The 9,116-nt window shown below is 50.3% G+C and overlaps 1 long non-coding RNA gene across 1 annotated transcript; it reads right to left on the bottom strand.

Annotated features, from left to right (window-relative positions):
- Positions 1-1,325: 1,325 nt before the first annotated feature.
- LOC112476443 lies at positions 1,326-9,110 on the bottom strand. The gene is made up of 3 exons (XR_003045100.1): positions 7,739-9,110; positions 6,446-6,545; positions 1,326-5,811 (listed from the first exon to the last, which is right to left on the bottom strand). It is a non-coding gene; the product is annotated as an uncharacterized LOC112476443 (long non-coding RNA).
- Positions 9,111-9,116: the final 6 nt, after the last annotated feature.

A 9,116-nucleotide genomic window follows, 5' to 3' on the forward strand; every position in this document is an offset into this window, starting at 1 on the left:
AAGACATGCACTAAACTATAAAACTGAATAAAAATTCTCTTAATTCTGCTACCAAGACAGCCAGTTAACATACTGGTGAATGTTCTTCCAAATCTTTTTTCTGTTCTGGTATATAGGATTTTAAAAAACACAATTAGGAATAGAGAATAATACTGTTTCAACAACTTCTCTGCTCAGCGGCATCCAGTATCAGTACAATCAGAACCGCTGGGGCTGGGGACCAGGCACTGGTGTTTTTCAAAGCTTCCAGGATGATTCTAAAGGCACAGCCAGTGGGAGAACCAGCACACGAAACAGCATCCTGGAGACAAAACTGTAGGAGAAGAGACGGAAGGCTCCAGAAAGAACCCTAGATCTACATAATAACAAGAGTCCGTGGCCAGAAGGCATGTGAGACTTCCACTGATGCAGACCCAAACACAGTGTGAAGAGCTGAGGGAAGGGTAGTATTTTTGGATACTCTGCTAGACCCCAACCAAAGCTTCACCCGGGGTGACGGTTAGGTGGTGGGGAGCCCCCTTCAGTGGTCATAATACATAAACACCTGGAGCCACGGGCTCCACAGCTGGTCATTAGTACCGAGGATGCTGGTAGCCACGGGGCCCGGATAACTTCGGGTACCGGCAAGAAAGGGTTATAAACTCCTGAAACAAGCCTTCACCTTCTCAGGGAAAGGAGGCGAGCAGGGAAAAGAGAGCCTCCGATTCACGGTAGAGCTTCGAGTCCAAGAACTGTAAACACGGATAGGCTGCCAAATCTCACTCTAAATATATCACAGTGATCTCATGTTTTCATATGCAGTGGAATAAAAAGAGGCACTTTGATTCATCTTGGATGACAGCATCTTGGGCTTTTATGGGCGCCTCATGAAGTATTAGTTCAACCCAGAGCTGCAGTCGATATTTCAACCATTTAAAGTCACTGCAACATGCACGTTAAATGCACTAAAGGACAATTATTTACCTTCTTGCAAGTCAGACCCTCAGGGGTGCTCCCGAATGCCAGCAGCAAACACTCCACCCTCACAGATGCTCGGAGGGGGCCTGGCCAGGATCTGGAGGGAGCAGTGCGTATTCTGAGGTGATTAGCGTTTCGGTTTTGGCCTCTTAATCCGCATGAGCCTCATCTGTTACGTGTTTTCTCTTTGGCCAGAGAGACCACATCCAATGTCCCAGAGGAGAACGCTGGAAATTTTTCTGAAAGCCCTTTTAGGTGAAGCCCAGTGAAAGGGCAAATGAAGCCTCGCTCCTTTTATGGCCGAATCTCGCAGGGCGGGAGGGTGGGAGGGAGAGGGAATGGATCTCTGTTCTCCTGAAATCTGTGGAGGCTGAGTGTTCCTTGGCCCTAAGAGGGTCAGAGAGTTGATTCTAAAACCGGGGGCCCTCTCAGCAACGCCTGGGGCGACAGGACCACCCAGCACCTCCGACCCCGGCCCCCGCTTGCCTTCAGCCCCTTTAGAGTCTGCGCTCCTGCCCTGTCGAGCATAAATCAAGCAGCAGGCTAGCCTGGAACCATGACGAACGCCTTGGCAGCCTCCTGCTGGAAGAGACAGGGGGAGGAGAGGGAGGCTGAAGTAACCAGGCCTGGGCGGCAAGGGCGCCAGAATTGAGTGTTCCTGGAGCTGGCCCCGGCTGCTCAGACAGGGGCTGCCAGGGGTCTCCCCCGGGGGCAGCCCCGCCGCCCCGCATCCAGAGGAGCTGGGAGCTGAGGTGTCTGTCGAGAACATTATTCACAAATTCTTGGACACGGACACCTCTGAGCCCTGACTGTACGCATGGAGATGGGGGCTCAGGGAAAGTCTGGTCTCGGCTGGGAGGGACCTTGTAACAGCCACGGGTTTGAGTGTCGCAGGGATCTCTCCCGGGGGTGGTGTGTGACACCCCTGTGCACGTGCTGGGGCTGATGACGCAGGAGAAGCCACCCGCCCCTGCTGGGGACCCTGCTGAAGGGCGCCTCCACCCCCGGGTTTGGGCCTGCTCGGTGCCGAGGCTGTCAGCGTCGCCCTTTGTTTACAAGTCCCACTAGTTCCCCTGTCCCCTCAGTTAATTTCCCGCAGGTCAGGACCCGGCCGGAGCAACTCTCACGCCGCCTGCTCTGCCCTCCGCACCAGGCCCTGCCCAGTGGGCCAAGCCAGGGTCCTAGGCCTCGCCCTCCTGCCTGCGCGCCCCGCCCTGCCCCGCCCATTTGTTTTGTTCTTGAGTCCCGAAGAGATCATTTCAGTCGCCAGACAAGGCTCCAGGAACTTGCACGTGGTGAGGGCCGCAGAGAAGAGCTCTGGTCGGGGTCCGGCCTCAGCTGTGACAGGCCCTGAGCGCACGTGTTTCAGAAGGGCTGCCTCCCTAAAACCGTTAGGCACGTAAAAGTATCACGCCTCTCTCCAAAACGTCAACACTTAAAAGCATTTTTTAATTAAAAAAATCTTTTATTTAAGGGAATCAGCACCGCGAGAAGCTCACTGCGAGAAGATGCCACGTGACTGGCACCCGTTCTCCTCCGGTCCCCCAAAGCCCCCTCCTGCCCGCGGTGCCCGTCCTCCGGGCTCCTGGAGGAGCAATCAGCTTTCCTTGTGGCAGGGGCAGATCACCAAGTCAGGCGTCCGTCCAGGGGTTTCCTGTCCCCAAAGCCGCAGTAATGCGAATCCATTTTTCTTCAGAAGAAAATAAAACTCGCAAGTGACATCGACTGAAAAAATGTTCTTTCGGAGCAAGTTATTTCCATTTAAAGCTAAGCACATGACAGCTGGTGACTTTTAATGGAAAGTAAAATTTGCTGGGCTGAATTACTATCAAACCACTTGAGATTTTGTGTTTTTAATTTTCCTTTTTGGAGACAGGCGGTGCTTTGGAGTCCAGAAGAGCAGATGAGGAATGGAAAGGTCTGGTCTTGTCTCTGATTAAGGTCTGTGACCTTAAAAGACCTGGGCGATCAGCAGGATCATGTTCAAGTATCGCGGTGCCTTCACTTCTTCACCTTTGACCTGAAACTCAAAAAGCTTCTTAGAAAACAAGCCTCGCGGTCCCACCGTGCGTTCAGGCTCCACACCAGAACGGTTCACGTGTTCCGAACACGCTCCGCCATTTCCCCACTTAACGGAAAATATCTGTGGCGAAGGCAGCCAGTGGGTATTTGCTGTTGACTAAGCGTTTGTGTCCTTCCCAAATTCCTCCTTCGAAACCCGAACTCCTAAGGCGATGGCGGCTGGAGAAGCCTGCAGGAGATGGGGTTGAGATGAGGTCACGAGGGTGCGGCCCCCGTGATGGAATCGGTGACCTTTTCAGAAGAGGACGTGACCAGAGCACGCTCGCTCTCCCCACCATGCGGACCCACGGCACGACGACGGCCGTCCGCCACTCTCGGCCGTCCTCTTTTTGGATGTGTCTCCTCCGGCAAGAGAAACAAAGGAGAAAGTAAATGACGGGACCACGTCGAACGAAAAAGGTTTTGCAGAGAGATGGAAACCACCAGCACGATGAAAAGACGACCTACTGGATGGGAGAAGACATTTGCCAATGATGCATCCGGTAAGGGGTTAATATCGACACTATATAAGCAACTCGTGCAACGTAACGCCCCCCAAACAAACAATCCAATTAAAAAGCGGGCAGGGGAGCCGAGCTGAAGACAATTTCTCCAAAGAGGACACTTAAGAGACCTGAGCGGTTCGGCTCTAACCTACTTTCCCAACTTTATGTGCTGCCATTTCTCAGTGCGAACTCTTCCCAGCCTCAGCCGTATGCTTCCAGCGCTTGCTTTCGGCCCTCTGGCCCTTGCTGCCCTCCACACATAAATCCTGCCTCTTCTTTCCCGCCTGCCCCGGTCTCTCGAGGCCTCGGGGCAGTGCTTCTCCTTCTGCACGTGCGGAGCACCCCCGGGTCCAGCAGGTGCAGGTGGCGTCTCAGCCGTCCGGGGCTGTCTGTGCCAGCCGCTCCAGGTTCTGCGTTGGCAGCGAGGCTGTGGAACTCCAGGGACTGGATCCTGCACAGTGCGGGGCCCACAGGGAGGCTGTGGCCTGGCATGGCCATTGGAAAAAAAATTACATTTGCATGTCGACAGCGTGTAAATTTCTTCGGCTAGAAACTGTCATTAGCAAGAGTCATTAAACCCGGAAGCTGCTGGGGTGTTCTTTCAGTCACGTAATAAATCACAACATTATTTGCGAAGCCGTTGTGCTGCTAGTACTGGGCACCAAAATTGCAACTTACAGCTGAGAGCCAGGGGCCGCCCGGGTGCAGAACAGACCAATCGGTTTGGGTCCTGGCTCCACCCCTTGCTGAGTGACGAGGCAAATTCCTTAACCTCTCTGACTTGTCCTGTTGTAATTTGGGAAGAATTATCCCTCCCTCCTGGGGTTGTTATATGAAAAAATGAGATATTCTGTATAAAATGAGTAATATTATATAACCGAGGCATCAGTGATCATGTGAATCCAATTCCTACGTTTTGGAGAAATACATTGGGAACTTAGAACAGTGTCTGTAGGGACATAGTGAGACACAGGGCAGGACCAGGGATGGTAGGCAGGAGGCCAGCTGCTTCATCACCTTTGCCTGGGGGTGCGGGTCTTGGTGATGGAGGGGGCAGTTGCCCCCAGACAGGAAAACGTGTCTTTTCTTCCCAGCGACCTCCCTGGTCTGACCTCACTGTTGGATGGTGACCACTCAACAGGCCCTTGGCCGTTCCCAGTTTCTCGTTTGCTCCTTCTCAGCTCTCGTGTTCCCACGAGACCGTGAGCGTCCTTGGACAGAGACTGCCCGCCACTCCACAGGCCCTGGCGCAGAGCAGGGCGTCAGCATATACTAGTCTTTACTGAACTCCCCCAGTACATACTTCCCAAGAATAAAAGAAAGATTTCTTCCTAGACCGACTTGCTAACCAACAAATGGATAATTAAAATGTTGCAAGGACGTCAATGGCATAGGTCCAAAGGGCTGCTTTTCTTAAGCTCCGCAGAGGTGCAGTGGGTTACGTTCTGGACAGCGATTCCACAGCTCAGGGCAGATGGAAGAACAACAAGTACAGAAGGGAACTTGACTCGAGCGAGACTCTTGGCTTTGTTTGGCAGCTGTTTACTGGATACCATAGTAGCACGTCTCGCCCGGGGTGGTGTGTGAGAGATGCCTGCGTGAGCCAGGCAGGGAGAATGGAAACGTTTGAGAGCAAAAGCCTAATTATTTCAAGACACATCAAAACAAAAGCGACGAGGAAAACAATCTGGCTGTAACAGTTCGTGAGAATTCGGCACCTCTTCAGGAGCTGGTTCTGCTAACCCAGGGAGGACAGGGCCCCGAGGGAGGCGGGGCAAAGGGCCTGCTGTGGACCTTAAACTGACCCCGAGGAGGCAGCGGCCTGGCCTGCGAACCTCCCCGCTGACTCGAGAACCAGCAGGGGCCCGTGCGCCGTTTACCCAAGTAAAGGAACAGACCGTTCCCTTTGCTGACGGGCGCCAGGGCGGATGCTACCCTGGGCATTCTGGCCACAGGCAAGGCCAAAGCTCGGCCAGGGCGCCAGGGCCTTGCCAGTGCACCCCAGGCTCTGGTTTGGGGGGATTACATCTTTACGGCTTGTGGGCCATACATTTTCTCCTTTTCAATGAAAACAAACAAACAAACAAGAAAAACTCCACAAAGAATTGGTGTTTCTTTTGAGACGGTTAATACCACATGGTTGTACTTTTAGCAGAAATCTCGAGATTTCTCCGTTATTTTTTCTTGCTACATCATTCCTTACCAGTGCATGTCTTAAACGTGACCTGCCTTTTCCTTTCTTCTTTCTTTTCTTTCTATCCCTTCTCACCTCTTCACTTTCTCTTCCCTTAAAAAAAAAAAAAAAATTATTATACACCAGAAGTCCAGAAGCGAGGCTCTTCTAGGGTTGGGTTAAGTCAGCAGCACCAGGTGGTCACTAAGGACCTGGGCTCGCTCCATCGTTCCCTCCTGCTCCGTGAGACAGCTTTGCTTTCAGGCCAGCTCCCCTCTTGGTCATAAAATGGGAGCCTCAGTTCCAGGCACCACATTATAACACCTAGGTGGGTACAGAAAATGGGTGGAGAGAACTGGTCACCAGACTATAGGGAGCGGTGGGGACTATGGTGAACTGGATGAATGGCCCTACCTAAGGCACTCAGTACGATGTTTCTTGTTGCTTCTAAATGTAAGTGCATGGTTGTGAGCAACTGAAACGGTCATTGCTCACATCTTGCAGAAGTCAGCACTGAGCTACCCCGGATCAACGAGGGCGAAGGCTCCTCGCCTGGGCCTCGCTGCTCCACAGCAGCTGGGAACTTTGTTGCTGCTGAGCCCAGTGCTCGGCCTCCTCTGCAAGACCGCACTCTTCCTAAGAGTTGGGGTGATGCCCTCTCCTTTCTTGCCCTCCCACCTCCCAGCGCATAGAATCATGTTCCCAAGGGCACCCCGTCACATTCGCAGGGATGAAGCTGCGTACTCACAGCGCAGGATGGATCCGCCAGTGCTTCCTTCGAATCCACGTTCTAATTTCCAGTGGTTCTCGGTGTGGTCTGCACACCAGAGCATCAACTTCACTGAGACCTTATTAGAAACGTACATTTTTAGGCTCCGCCTCAGATATGCTGAATCAGAAACTCGGGGGCCGGGGTGGGGAGGCAACTTGGTGCCCCTGATCGTTTGAAAACCACTGTCCCGAAATCTCTGTAATGCTTAGAGACCAACGGTATAAATATTGTCTTTCAACCCTGGCTGCACATTTATTTCATCTGGGGAGCTTTAAAAACTTATTAATAGCTGGATCCTCCCCCTCCCCAGTTTTTATATAATTGGTCTGTCCTGCAGCCTGGGCACTGGAATTTCTAAATGTCCTGGGTGATCTCAACTGGCAGCCAAGGCTGAGAACCACTGATCTAAGTAAACACGGAGACGATTATACCGTAAATGACTAAGTAGAAGTCTAAAAGTGAGATATATCCACAGACCAAAAAAAAAAAAAAAAAAAAAAGGAGAACAAGTAATGGAAAAAATAAAAGAAAAAAAGAAGCGAGACGAAGGAAGAGAGACGGTTTGGGTCAGACACTGTTGCAGATATCCTGCTGCTGTGACCTGAAGTAGGCTGGAAATCAGAGGCCCTCTGGGAACGAGTATATACAGATGTTTCTAAATTGCTGTGGGTCAGGGCTACGTGAAAAGTCCTCTTTACTCAGCTTGCTATGTTATGAAACACTCTCCTCATGTGACATGTTGTCTTAGTTGTTCTTTTTTCCTTTCTTGTGGGTTCAAAGGGAGTAGGTAAAATAAGCTTGAACTGTAGCAGAGAGCCTCCAGTCTCCACTGGATGGGAGACAGGGCCCCTATTAAAGTCCCTTTAATGCACAAGGCCGCCTGCCACCAGCCTGCTTGAAGGCCCAAGGGCAGCAATGGACTGCCTGAGCCATCATGAAAACAGAACACCAGCCTCTTCTTAAAGGAGGAAACACGTGAAACCAGAAGTCAGTCTCCTTTATGGAGGGCATCAGTTTTAATTTAGAAAAACCAAGGAATCACATACAATGTGATACCTAAGAGCAGTAAATTATGATTTGGAATGAGACAATGAGACACTGGACTTTGTTAGCTGGATCACAGAACCAAAAGTCTCAACTCAAATTGTACCAGCCATACTCTGGACTTTTTTTTAGGTTGTCTATCCCCCAAATCCAGGGAGATTTGACTGCACTCAAAAGTATAGTCATTTACCTCTTTCAAAACAGAAATTCCGACCCCATCCATACCTGTCCAGCGATTCGGGCTGCTTCGGCTCCTAACACGGCCACACTGCAGTTGGTGGCTGGAAGTGGTTCATCCACAGCCTGACTGTAGTCACTGTCTGGTGCTTACGATGTAAGAAACTCATAGTCAATCTCCAGGTTCTTCTTCCACACCCAATGGGAAAGGGTCCCATTTTTACATTAAAATATGAGTTTCTAGCAATAAAAACAGCAGCTTCAACAGCTTAATATAGATCCTAAATCTCTGAACCTAACTGGATGAAAAACTCAGCTTTGACAGTTAGGCAATAACAAAGCAAATCTGGCAACCGTTATTTCTGGATGAGTCTGGGCTGTGGACAAGTCAGCCCAAATAAATCAAATTTTTGTGTGCACCAAACCAAGCACTGTCCTCAGATTGTGATTTAGCAAATCTGGGGTGGTGTGCAGAAGCCATCATTTCAAACAAGCACCCCAAGTGGGTGAGATACAAGCCTTAATGATCAACGATAGTAAATGGGGGACCTTTTATAGGTGGCTTTTCTTCATGTTTTTCTCGACTGGCCAGTTTGTCTGTAATAAATACACCTGGCTTACTTCTTTATTTGGTTTCCAAGGTACTTCTCAGTTCACTATGATCTAACTAAGCGAAGACTCCTCTCTTGTTCTACTTAAAATCCTCCCATCACCCCTCATTCCATTCTCCACATCTGACTCCAGGAGCATAGTGGCAGGACACAGAGTAACAGTGACACCAGCTCTGACACTGACGATGCTTCCCGCTTGGCAGCCCCGCTCTGGGGCCTCAGACCTACGAGCGAGGTTTAGCCTCACGACTCTGAGCTGGGTTCTGTCGGTGTGTACATTGTAGAGATGAGAAACTTAAGGTTAAGTCATCTGCTCAAGACCATGCAGCCAGCAAGCAGTTCCGTGCTGAACATCTTCATTAAGCTCCACACGCACTCACGATTTCCCTGGGGCCGCCCAGACACACTCCGGCACGGCCTCACCTGTGTGCACGAGAGTCCAGGTTTTCCTGGTCTCACTGTAACTGGTATTATCTGGCTCTTTATCTTTTACCAGTTTGAGATCTGACAGCTCTCTGATGACTGACTTTGCCTTTCTCTACTAGTGAGGCTGAGCATCTTTTCACAGTTGACCCACACAGGCTTCCTTCTATAAACTGTCTGTTCATATGCTTTAGTGCATTTTTCTGTTGAGTAAATTTTCTCATTGATTTGAAAAATTCCTTGATACTCCTGATATGAATCCTGTTTTATAAACTCCACATAATTTCCTCCCAATCTATCACCTTATTTACAGCTAATATGACAACAAAATAATACTGAACAAGCCATTAGAACTAGGTAGGAAAGTTCGATAAGGTTGCCGGATGTAAGTA

This window comes from Pteropus alecto, unplaced genomic scaffold, assembly GCF_000325575.1.
Source record: "Pteropus alecto unplaced genomic scaffold, ASM32557v1 scaffold101, whole genome shotgun sequence".
Classification (NCBI taxonomy): Eukaryota; Metazoa; Chordata; class Mammalia; order Chiroptera; family Pteropodidae; genus Pteropus; species Pteropus alecto.